The sequence below is a fragment of the Nicotiana attenuata genome, unplaced genomic scaffold, assembly GCF_001879085.1.
Source record: "Nicotiana attenuata strain UT unplaced genomic scaffold, NIATTr2, whole genome shotgun sequence".
Lineage (NCBI taxonomy): Eukaryota > Viridiplantae > Streptophyta > Magnoliopsida > Solanales > Solanaceae > Nicotiana > Nicotiana attenuata.
In genome coordinates, this window is record NW_017673213.1 from 12,671 (window position 1) to 25,963 (window position 13,293).

At 46.3% G+C, this 13,293-nt stretch overlaps 1 pseudogene; it reads right to left on the minus strand.

Annotated features, from left to right (window-relative positions):
• Positions 1 to 287: 287 nt before the first annotated feature.
• Positions 288 to 13,293, minus strand: part of LOC109215736 — a 78,842-nt pseudogene continuing 65,836 nt past the window's right edge.

Below are 13,293 nucleotides of genomic sequence, written 5' to 3' on the forward strand. Positions count from 1 at the left end.
AGTACAATAAGAAAGGTATGTTAGGTTGGTACTCGATTAAGTAAGGTACCGGGTGCCCGTCGTGACCCTTCGGTTTAGGTCGTGACATAGTAGTACTATATATCCTATGCAAACTACTAATACAGTTGGTCCGACTAGACGAAGCATTATCGGACGTTAGACAAAAAGATTTGGAGTAAGCTTGTACTGGAAAGTGTCTATTACTATGACTGCTTCGTAGAAACCCCAACTTATCAGCTTCCACGTTTGCCATAACAAAAGGTGGCGGTTGCTCCAGAAAGGTGATATTACACCCCATAAGTTCCATATCCAAAATGAGCTAGCTGGTCTGCTACTGTGTTTTGCTCCCTGTAAGCATGTTGCATTGGTGGATCATCCAACTGGTGGATCATGTATCAACAATCATTAAGCATATGTGAGAAATTGTTAGAGGTGTTATGTAGCATGGTAACTACCTCCGCAGCATCCATATTGATTTTCAGTGGTGTAAGCTTATGAACTAAAACTAGTTGTAGTCCTCGCAACAAAGCCATTGTTTCAATGTGGATCACCGAAGTGGCTTCTATGTTTCCTGCATATCCCATTACCCAATTCCCTTTGCCATCCCTGATAACTACACCAAAACCTGCTAGTGGATTAGAATTTTGCATGGCCCCATCCGTGTTAAGCTTAAAGAATTGTCATGGTGGTGGTTCCCATTTGAGATGTAAGGGGATTATTTTCTGGCCTTGTTGGCCTTTGTAAGGTAGTGAAACTCAGAGGCCAGCTGATATATAATTGATGGTTGGGGGGGGGGTATGTTTAACATTTTTAAATCCGTTCTTATTGCGAGTTGTCCATAAGTGCCAAAGTATGAAAGGGACAATTGTATAATGTGGTATATATTTGAAAGTAATATGATTGTGTAGCATAATAAGCCTTTTAAGCCAAACATTAGTGGGCGCCTCCTCAGGAGTATGTTGTATTATAAATCCTAATTTCATATTAAACCAACATTTTCGTGCATTGATGCATTTCAAGAAGATATGGGGAATAGTTTCTTCCTCCTGGTGGCATATGGTACAAATATTGGACGTAAGGATCTCTAGCCTATGTAAGTAATGTTGGGTGGGTAAGTGTGTGTGACTCAACAACCAAAAAAATATTTTAATTTTTGGTAATGTGCGTAATTGCCATATCCACCCATGATGATTTGGAAAGTCATTGTTTTTAGTGAACGATTTGTAACAAGAGCTAACGGAGAAGTGGCATGAGAAGGTGTGCCCCCAAAAGACGCGATCAGGCAATGTGGAGTAGGAATGGCAAATGGGCGGGTCGGGTCGGATATGGTTCGGGTCAAAAACGGGTAGTGAAAAAACGAATAAATTATCTGTGACGACCCGGCCGGTCGTATCATGAGTTACCACTCCGTTTCCCCCATTTATGCTTCTATTAGCTTTGTTTATTGGTTCTATAGGTGATCGGGTTGGTTGGCTCGGGTTCGGAAAGGTTTTGAGAAGGTTTGAGACACTTAGTCCCTTTTAAGAAAGCTTAAGTTTGAAAAGTCAACCGGATGTTGACTTATGTGTTAGAGGGCTCGGATGTGAGTTCCGATGGTTCGGATAGTTTCTGAAGATGATTTGGGACTTAGGAGCGTGATCGGAATGTGTTTTGGAGATCCAGAGTAGATTTAGGCTTGAATTGGCGAAATCGAGTTTTTGGCGTTTTACGGTTGATAGGTGAGATTTTGATATAAGAGTCGGAATGGAATTTCGAAAGTTGCAGTAGCTTCGTTATGCCATTTGAGATGTGTGTGCAAAATTTCAGGTCATTCGGACGTGGTTTGGTATACTTTTTGATCAAAAGCGGAATGCGGAAGATTTTAGAACCTTAGGCTTTAATTCAATGTGTTTTGGTGGTTTTGATGTTGTTTGAGGTGTTTTGAAGGTTGGTATAAGTTTGAATGGTAGTATAAGACTTGTTGGTGCTTTTAGTTGAGGTCCCGGAGGCCTCGGGATGATTTCAGATGGTTGACGGAAGGTTTGGAATTAAGTTAAAGAGCTGAAGTATTTTGTTACTGTCATAACCGCATCTGCGGTTAAAGGATCGCAGGTGCGACCCCGCAGATGCGGGAGGTCAGTCGCAGAAGCGGAAGGAGCCAAGGTGAGCAAGAACAGCAGGAGCGGTAAAGTAACCGCACCTGCGATGGCGCAGGTGCGGATTGGGCATCGCAGATGCGGAAAGCGGAGTTTAAGTTAAAACCCGCAGAAGCGGTTCAAGGACCGCAAAAGCGGTACCGCAAAAGCGGGATTTTGGTCGCAGATGCGAAATCCCTGGACCAGAACATATAAGTTATTTCCTTCGCAATTTTCATAGGGTTTCACCATTTTTAAAAGCGATTTCGGAGTTTTGAGCGATTTTTGAAGAAGGATTTCAAGGGAGCTTCATTGAGGTAAGGAATTTGGACCTAAAACTCGTTTCTATTGTATTAATTCACGGATTGGGGCTGAAATTAAGCCAAAAATGGAGAAACTAGGGCTTAGAAACTTAGGCCTTTGATTGAGGATTTGAAAGACCATTTGTGGTCGGATTTTGGAACTTTTGATATGTATGAACTCGTGGGGAGATAAGGAATCTAATGACGTAAAATTTATCGAATTCCTAGACGTGGGCCCGGGGATCGGGTTTTGGTAATTTCGGGATTTGCATGTTTTTTCGATTATATTCGAGTGGGCTTTGTCCCTTTAGCATATTTTGATGATTACGTTCTGATTTTGGTAGATTCGGAGCATCCGGAGGCCAATTCGAAGGGCAAAGGCATTGCGAGTTAGGTTTCGGACCGGATTGAGGCGAGTAATGATTTTAAATGTTGCCTTGAAGGTATGAAACCCCAGATTACACAGCGTTCAACTATGTTGAGGTGACGCACACGCTAGATGACGAGCGTGGGGTCGTGTACCGTTGGGGATTGTGACTTAGTCCATCCCGAATGACTATTTTACTGCATATTTGATAGTTAATTGTTTGATATTATTATGTTTTGGGCTAAATGCCATATTTGGGCTTCGTGCCAACTGTTTGGACTCTTAGGGGATCTTTACCGATATTTTTCCTCATTGATTGATTTCATACTTGTGCTCAGTCATGCCATATTTTACGATTTTCAAAACTCAGCCATGTTACTCTGTTTTAAACACTTTAAGTGATATTTTAAAAGATATTTTGAGCTGAGCATCATGTTTTACTGTTGCCCGAGGGGCTTATGAGATTCTGACTGAGTAAGGCTGAGGGCCTGTATTGTGATGATACTTTTGGGTCGGGCTGCACGCCGCAGCGGTGATATACTGATTATGATAATGAGGCCGAGGGCCTGAGATTGTACGCCACGAGGTGGCTTGTGATTGATATGAGGCCGAGAGCCTGTTTATGATGCCACGAGATGGCTTGATATTGCGCTTGGGCCGTAAGGGCCCCTCCCGGAGTCTGTACACCCCCAGTGAGCGCGGGTACCCATGAATATATGAGATATAGCCCGAGGGGCTGGTATTGTTCTGTGATATTGCCCGAGGGGCTGATTTTGTTGTTTACTATGCCGAGGGGCAGTTCTTATGTGTTTTACCTTTCCTAGTGCTCTTTCAATACTTGTTGAAACTGTTTAAAAGGTGTTTTATGAGATTTCATTGCTTAATTGTGTTTACTGATTTTATTCTGCCTCTTATAGCTTATTGTTGTGTTTAACGTGATTTTATATCGCTCAGTATTCATTTATTGTTGTTAGTCACTGAGTTGGAGTACTGTCACGTCCCTAGTTCACCAACCGTGAACATGTCATGACGGCACCTGGTCCCCATGACCAGGTAAGCCTAATATTTGCGGAAATATAATAATTGCGGAAAAATAGAGAAAATCAAATCAAATATCTAAAGGAAACTGTACTGAATGCCGCTTGGCAAGTACAACTCAATATCACAAGTCTAAAACAGTTCCCAAAACCCGGAAACTCACGGGCAACACAGGCTACAGAAGTGTATAGTAAAGGTTCCAAACTCCAGAATTTCTAACAACCGAAGAAGGAAAACTAAGTACTAAAGATAGAGTAAGAAGGAGACTCGCCGGTCTGCGGACGCAGCAGATCTACCTCGAAGTCTCCGTAGTCCTCCTGCCTCACGATAGTGCGCCTGAGCGGAGGTACCTGGATGATCTGCACATGAAAACCATGCGCAGGAAGGGCATGAGTACACCACAGCGGTACTCAGTAAGTGCCAAGCCTAACCTCGGTTGGGTAGTGACGAGGAAGGTCAGGGCCCTACTGAGACAAAATATAATAATAATAATAATAATTTAGCGATATAAACATCTGACAGATATAATAAGTACAGCAGTGAGATAAGACAAGTCAACGAGGCTATAACAACTACACGAGTACAGAATATACACAGAGTAAACACAGCTCAATACCAATGATAACAATGAGGGTCTCCCAGGATACCGTCCTGTAGCCCTTTTCCTCAACTGTCTAGTGGATCTCCCGGGATACCGTCCCGTAGTCCATCATATATGTACATCCGAAGGATCTCCCGGGATACCGTCCCGTAGTCCAACCATCAATGTGCAGGGGGATCTATCGAGAATCGAACCCGCAGTCCCAAAGTAAAAGTGCAGGGGGATCTATCGGGAATCGAACCCGCAGTCCCAAAGTAAACAAACAAGGGGGGGGGGGAGCTACCGGAATCCCACATCCGTAGTCCCAATGTAAATGCGCAATCACAACCAGAAGGTACACGGAAACGAAGTACAAAAGACAAGCAACAAGTAGTACTGACCTAGCATGCTTCACGTAGTACAGTCAAGGCAACTTAAGCAATTAGGCAAGTTAAATCAACTAAACATGCTTTCCTAATCTAGCACAGGTTACAATTGCAAGTAGAAATAAGTAAATATGAAAGGAACTCAATCTCAATATCTTAAGAAAACCGGATTTTCAACAATTGGCTCAATTACGCGCTCGTCACCTCGCGTACAAGGCACTCAAATCAATAAATAACAAATCCTAAGAGGAAAGGTCCCCCACACAAGGTTAGACAAGCCACTTACCTTGAACCGGCTCAATATCACTAGAAACCGCGCCTTTGCCACGAGTATCCGACTCCAAATGGCCCAAATCTATTCAATTCAATTACACATCGTAAATAATATTGCAAACAACTGATTCCACTATTAAATTTAAAGCTAGGGCGCGAAAATAGGTAAAATGACCAAAATGCCCCTCCAGCCAACGTCTCGGAATCGAATGATTTTCACGTTTTCAGAACCCTCGTACTCTCACGAGTCCAACCATATAAAAATCTCCCAAATCGGAGGTTAAATGCCCCCTCAAAACCCAATAGTTTGGTCTATGAACTTTCACCCAATTTTCATTCAAAATCCGAAATTTAAAGATGAAATCGTGATTAGATTAGTGGGTATTAAGCATAAAAGAGTAGAGAATCGTTACCCAATCGTTTCTCTTGAAAAACCTTCGAAATTTCTCCCAAATTCGAGCTCTCTAGCTTGAGTTTTGTTAAAAATGGCTAAACCCTCGTTTTGAAATGTTTATATCTGCCCAGGGATTTTGTTCTACGCGATCGCAGGAGTAGGCATGCGATCGCATAGAGAAATAAAATGGGAAGCCCAGAAAATGGTCTATGAGAACGCATAAGGAGTAATGCGATCGCAGAAGAGTAAAATTGGAAGGTCCAGAAATTGGTCCAGAAATTGTTCAATGCGAACGCAGCCAAGGTATTGCGATCGCAGAAGAGGTGAAAGCTGAACTGTGCGATCGCGGACAGCTTATGCGATCGCATAGAAGGGTTTGGTCCACCTCCAGAATTGCACTACGCGATCGCATGGTTATTGATGCGATCGCAGTGAAGAAAGGTTCTGCAACAGCTGAAGGGATTTTCTGCAACATTTCCCAACTCCAAAGTGCTCCGTTGAGCACCCGAAACACACCCGAGGCCCCCGGGACCTCAACCAAAACTACGGACATATCCCATAACATCATTCAAACTTGTATCAATCCTTAAACCACCTAAAACAACGCCGGAAACACGAATTAATCAAGGATTCAAGCCTAAGAACTTCAAATTCCAACAAAACACGCTTTCGATCAAAAACCTAACCAAACCTCTTCCGAATGACCTGAAATTTTGCACACACATCCCAAATGACATGACGGAACTACTATAACTTCCGGAATTCCAATCCGACCCTCGGATCAAAAACTCACTATCGGACCGGAAACTTCAAAAATACAAACTCCGGCATTTCAAGCCTAAATGATCTACGGACTTCCAAAATACATTCCGAACACGCTCCCAACCCCGAAATCACCTAACGGAGCTAACGGAACCGTCGGATTTCCATTCCGAGGTCGTCTTCACACTGTCCCGATTACGGACCATTTTTCAACTCTTAAGCTCTCATTTAGGGACTAAGTGTCCCAAAACACTCCGAATCCCAACACCGAACGTCCCGGCAAACCAAAATAGCAGAAATGAACTTAGGGGAAGCAGTTAATGGGGGATCGGGGCGTAAATTCCAAAAACGACCGGCCGGGTCGTTACATCCTCCTACACTTAAACATTCGTTCGTCCTCGAACGAGCATAGAGAACATACCTGAAGTAGTGAAAAGATGAGGGTACTGGCTGCACATATCCTGCTCGATCTCCCAAGTCGCCTCCTCGGCCGGCTGACCCCGCCACTGAACCTTCACTGAAGCGATGTTCTTTGACCTCAACTTCCTGATCTGACTTTCCAAAATAGCCACTGGCTCCTCAACATAGGATAGATCCTTGTCCAGCTGGACTGAACTGAAATCCAACACATGCGACGGATCCCCGTGATATCTCCGGAGCATCTAAACATGAAATACCGGATGAACTCCGGCCAAACTGGGAGGTAAGGCAAGCTCATAGGCAACCTCCCCAACTCGCCTCAAGATCTCAAAAGGGCCAATAAACCTCGGACTCAACTTCCCTTTCTTTCCAAACCTCATGACGCCCTTCATAGGCGAGACCCGAAGCAGAACCCGCTCACCAACCATATATGAAACATCACGAACCTTCCTGTCCGCGTAACTCTTCTGTCTAGACTGGGCTGTACGGAGTCTGTCCTGAATCACCTTGACCTTCTCCAATGCATCCTGAACCATCTCTGTACCCAATAGCCTGGCCTCACCCGGCTCAAACCAACCCACCGGAGACCTACACCTCCTGCCATATAAAGCCTCATACGGCGCCATCTGAATGCTAGACTGATAACTGTTGTTATAAGCAAACTCCGCCAATGGCAAGAAATGATCCCAAGACCCTCCAACTCAATCACGCACGCACGGAGTATGTCCTCAAGAATCTGAATAGTACGCTCGGACTGTCCGTCCGTCTGGGGGTGAAATGCTGTGCTCAACTCCACCCGAGTGCCTAACTCCTGCTGCACAGCTCTCCAGAACCGCGATGTAAACTGAGTACCTCTGTCTGAAATGATAGAAACTGGAATACCATGCAAACGGACGATCTCCCTGATATAAATCTCCGCCAACCGCTCCGATGAATAAGTGGTACACACAGGAATGAAATGAGCGGACTTGGTCAGCCGGTCCACAATAACCCAAATGGAATCAACTTCTTCAAGGTTCGTGGAAGTCCAGATACAAAATCCATGGTGATGCGCTCCCATTTTCACTCTGGAATCTCTATCTGCTGGAGCAGCCCACCCGGGCGTTGGTGCTCATACTTCACCTGCTGGCAGTTGAGGCATCTAGACACATAACCAACTATATCCTTCTTCATTCGCCTCCACCAATAGTGCTGCCTCAGGTCCTGATACATCTTCGCGACACCCGGATGGATGGAATACCGCGAACTATGGGCCTCTGCTAGAATCAACTCTCGAAGGCCATCAACATTGGGCACACAAATCCGGCCCTGCATCCTCATTACTCCATCATCTCCAATGGTCACATCTCTGGCATCCCCACGCTGGACCCTGTCCTGAAGGACATGCAAATGAGGGTCATCATGCTGCCGCTCCCTGATACGGTCAAATAGGGAAGACCGGGAAACCACACAGGCTAGAACCCGACTGGGCTCCGAAAGATCCAATCTCACGAACTGGCTGGCTAAGGCCTGAACATCCATCGCCATAGGCCTCTCTGAAGCTGGTAAATATGCCAAACTCCCCAAACTCTCCGCCCGGCGACTCAAGGCATCCGCCACCACATTGGCCTTGCTCGGGTGATATAGGATAGTGATGTCATAATCATTCAGCAGCTCTAACCACCTCCTCTGACGCATATTGAGATCCTTTTGCTTGAGCAAGTGCTGTAAACTCCGATGATCAGTATAGATCTCACAAGGCACACCATACAGGTAATGACGCCAGATCTTCAAGGCATGAACAATGGCAGCTAACTCAAGGTCGTGGACAGGGTAATTCTTTTCATTTACCTTCAACTGTCTGGACGCGTAGGCAATCACCCTACCGTCCTGCATCAACACTGCTCCAAGGCCAACTCTCGAGGCGTCACAATAGACAGTATAAGACCCCGAACCGGTAGGCAACATCAAGATAGGGGCTGTAGTCAAAGTTGTCTTGAGCTTTTGAAAGCTCGCCTCACACTCCTCTGTCCACTGAAATGGGGCACCCTTCTGGGTCAATCTAGTCATAGGGGCAGCAATCGATGAAAATCCCTCCACAAAATGACGGTAGTAACCCGCCAGGCCAAGGAAACTGCGAATCTCTGTAGCTGAGGACGGCCTGGGCCAACTCTGCACGGCCTCTACCTTCCTGGGATCCACCCGAATACCCTCGCTAGAAATTACATGGCCTAGGAATGCCACAGAACTCAGCCAAAACTCACATTTTGAGAACTTTGCATATAATTTCTTCTCCCTCAAGGTCTGAAGCACGGTCCTCAGGTGTTGCTCATGATCTTCCCGGCTCCGAGAATACACCAGAATATCATCAATAAAAACAATCACGAACGAGTCAAGATATGGCCTGAACACACCGTGCATCAAATTTATGAAAGTTGCAGGGGCATTGGTCAGCCCAAATGACATGACAAGGAACTCGTAATGGCCATATCGAGTCCTGAAGGCAGTCTTCGGGATATCTGGCTCCCGAATCTTCAACTGATGGTAACCTGAGCGCAAGTCAATCTTAGAAAACACCTATGCGCCTTGAAGCTGGTCAAATAGATCATCAATGCGAGGCAAAGGATAACGGTTCTTCACTGTAACCTTATTCAACTAGAGGTAGTCAATACACATGCGCATAGAACCATCCTTTTTCTTCACAAACAAAACAGGAGCACCCCACAGTGAAACACTGGGTCGAATGGTTCATTTTTTAGTGAGCCCTAAGTCTCGCATGAAGAATTCTTGTTGCAGCTTTATGATGAGAGCTTGAATGATAAAATTGGACGAAACAAAAAGTGGAAGCTTATTATAAAGAAAAGGGGCTTGAACTCTCAGCTGATTCAACTCAAGCTTCCTTCAACTCCTTCAACTCAGGAAGAGCCATACGATACGGAGGAATGGAAATGGGCTGAGTGCCCGGCAATAGATCAATGCCAAAATCAATGTCTCTATCAGGCGGCATGCCCGGAAGATCAGCTGGAAACACATCGGGATAATCCCGTACCACTGGAACTGAGTCAACAGAAGGGGTATCAACACTAACATCTCTCACATAAGCCAAATACGCGGCACACCCCTTCTCAACCATGCGCTGAGCTTTAAGAAAAGAGATAACTCTACTGGGAGTGTGATCTAAAGTACCACTCCACTCAACACGCGGAATACCTGGCATAGCCAGCGTCACGGTCTTGGTGTGACAATCAAGAATAGTAAAATGGGGCGACAACCAGTCCATGCCAAAAATAATGTCAAAATCCACCATACCGAGTAATAATAAGTCTGCTCTGGTCTCAAAACCACGAATAGTAACCAAACATGACCGATAAACGCGGTCCACAACAAGAGAATCTCCCACAGGAGTAGAAACATAAACGGGGGCACTCAAAGAATCCCGACACCCAAATGAGGAGCAAAGTAAGAAGACACATAAGAGTAAGTAGAGCCCGGATCGAATAGAACCGATGCCTCTCTGTGACAAACCAGAATAATACCTGTAATGATGGAGTCGGAGGCAACAGCCTTAGTACGAGCAGGAATAGCATAATATCTGGCCCGACCCCTCTCTCGAGGGCGACCTCTATCTCCCCGACCTCCGCCCCTAGCCGGCTGGGCAGGTGGGGTAGCTGCTGGAGTTGTGATCATGGCCTGAGAACTCTGAGGAGCACGCTGCGGCTGAGCAGTCTGTGAAGATGCACCCCTACCAATTCTGGGGCAGCCCCTAACCATGTGGCGTGTATCACCACACTCAAAACAAGCTCTGGGAGGACGCGGTGGCTATGACTGGCTGGGACTAGGCCTGTTGGGCTGACCTCTGGAAGCACCCCGCGCAGGAGGCGCGCTAGAAACTGGAGGTGCATAATAAGGCTCCTGAGGTGGGGGTGGAGCTGGAGTACTGCCGGCTGCTGGAAGAGCTGAATATACAGGGCGACCCGCATAACCCCTACCATAACGACCTGCGGATGGGGTACGGGCACCAGAGTAGTGACCCAACTCTCGAGACCTCTTGGCCTCCCTCTCTCCTCGCTCCCTGGCGAGCATACCCTCAATCCTCCTAGCAATGCTCACTACCTGCTGATAAGGAATGTCCATCTCCAACTCTCGATCCATGCTAGACCTGATGGGCGGAATAAGGCCCTCAATGAACCTGCAAACTCTCTCTCGAACTGTAGCAACCAAAGCCGGTGCGTGCCTGGCCAACCTGGTATAACGGATGGCATACTCTGAAACTGTCATAGCACCCTGGCGCAAGTGCTCAAACTCTGCGTGCCATGAATCTCTGAGGCTCTGGGGAACAAACTCTCTCATAAACATGTCCGAGAACTGGGTCCAAGTCAGTGAAGCAGCCTCGACTGGACTGTCTATCTCATAAGTGCGCCACCAGTCATAGGCGGCTCCCCGAAGCTGAAAAGCAGTGAAAGAAACCCCGTTGGACTCCACTATGCCCATAGTGCGAAGAATACGATGACATTCCTCTAGAAATCCCAAGGCATCGTCTGATGCTAATCCACTGAACATTGGGGGATTATACTTCTTGAACCTCTCAAGTCTGCGCTGCTCGTCCTCTGAAGCAGCTGACCCATCCTCGGGATGAACTGGCGCTGCAGGCGGTGCCGGAATAATCTCGGGAGCCTGCTCAACCTGCACTCACTGCTCAGGAGTGCGGACGGCAGGAGTCTGTGCTCCTCCCCCGGCCTGGGATGTGGCTGCAGCAATGGGAAGCAACCTCGCCTGAGCCAAGGTAGTGTACATGCTCATGAGCTGAGCCAAAGTCTCTTGGAGCGCTGGAGTAGTAGTGGCAGTTGTAGGTGTGCCAGGTGCCTGGACTCCGGCTGGATCTGCTGGTGGTACCTCAGCGGCAGCTCGCGCAGGTGCTCTGGCTGCACCACGTGCGCGTCCTCGACCTCTCCCCCGGCCCCAGCCTCTGACAGCTGCAGGAGGGGGCGCGGGTGCCTGATCATCACGAGTAGCACGTGTCCTCACCATCTGTGAGAGAATAGAAGTCAGAAGTTTAGAATTGATGTTCGAAATATCGCACGACAAGGAGTTCAAATGAAATGAAGATTTCTCCTAAACAGTTACATAGCCTCTCGTAGATAAGTACAGACGTCTCCGTACCGATCAGCGAGACTCTAATAAACCGGCCTGTGTTCCGTGACTCCTATGAACCTAGAGCTCTGATACCAACTTGTCACGACCCCCGTTCACTCTCCATGAACATGTCGTGATGGCACCTAGTTCCTACAACTAGGTAAGCCTAACAGTGCTGGAATAACAATTCAACTTGAGGAATAATCAATTAAAACCGAACATATGGAAAATAACAACTGAATATAAGGCCGCCCGGCCTATACAACTCTAAAGATATGCGGAAGTCTACAACTCAATCCCAAAACCCGAAAACTCACGGGAAACACAGGCTAATAGAATTACCATAAGTACCCTAATCTCCAGAATATCTACATCAAGAGTATGATCGGATAACAGCTCTACAACTAGAATAAGGAAGAAGACTCTTCGGTCTGCGGACGCTGCAGATATACCTCGAAGTCTCCGTGTATCTCCTCGCCTCAAGGATAGTGCGCCTGAGAAGAGGTACCTGGATCTGCACATGAAAACATGCGCAGGAAGGGCATGAGTACACCACAGCGGTACTCAGTAAGTGCCAAGCCTAACCTCGGTTGGGTAGTGACAAGGAAGGTCAGGGCCCTACTGAGGCAAAATATAATAATGATAATTAACAGTATGAAAATCTGACAGAAATAATGAGTACAGCAGCGAGATAAGGCAGGTCAACGAGGCAATAACAACTACAAAAGAACAGAGTAAACGCAGAATAAATACAGCTCAATATCAATGATAACAATGAGGGTCTCCCAGGATACCGTCCTGTAGCCCTTTTCTCAACTGTCCAGTGGATCTCCCGGGATACCGTCCCGTAGTCCAACATATGTGTCTATCTGAAGGATCTCCCGGGATATCGTCCTGTAGTCCAACTATTAATATGCAGGGGGGATCTATCGGGAACCTAACCCGCAGTCCCAAAGTAAAAGTGCAGGGGGTCTACCGGGAATCGAACCCGTAGTCCCAAAGTAAACAAACAGGGGGAGCTACCGGAATCCCACATCCGTAGTCCCAATGTAAATGCGCAACCACAACCAGAAATATACCAAGGAATGAAGTACGAAATACAACGCAGATAGAACTAGCCTAGCATGCTTCACGTAGAACAGTCAAAACAACTCAAGCAATTAGGCAATCAAGTCAACTATACATGCTTTTCCTAATATAGCACAAGTTATAATTTCAAGTAGAATAAGGCAAGAAAGAAAGAAGCCAAATCTCAATAACTTAAGTAAAACCGGATTTTCCATCAATCGGCTCAAGTACGCGCCCGTCACCTCACGTACAAGGCACTCAAATATCAAGTAACAATCCTAAGGGGAAAAGTCCCCCACACAAGGTTAGACAAGCCATTTACCTCGAATCGGCACCAAAATCAACTCGAAATCACACTTTTGCCACGAGTATCCGACTCCAAATGGCCCAAATCTATTCAATTCAATTACATATCGTAAGTAATATTGCAACCAACTGATTCCACTATTAAATTTAAAGCTAAGGCACGAAAATAGG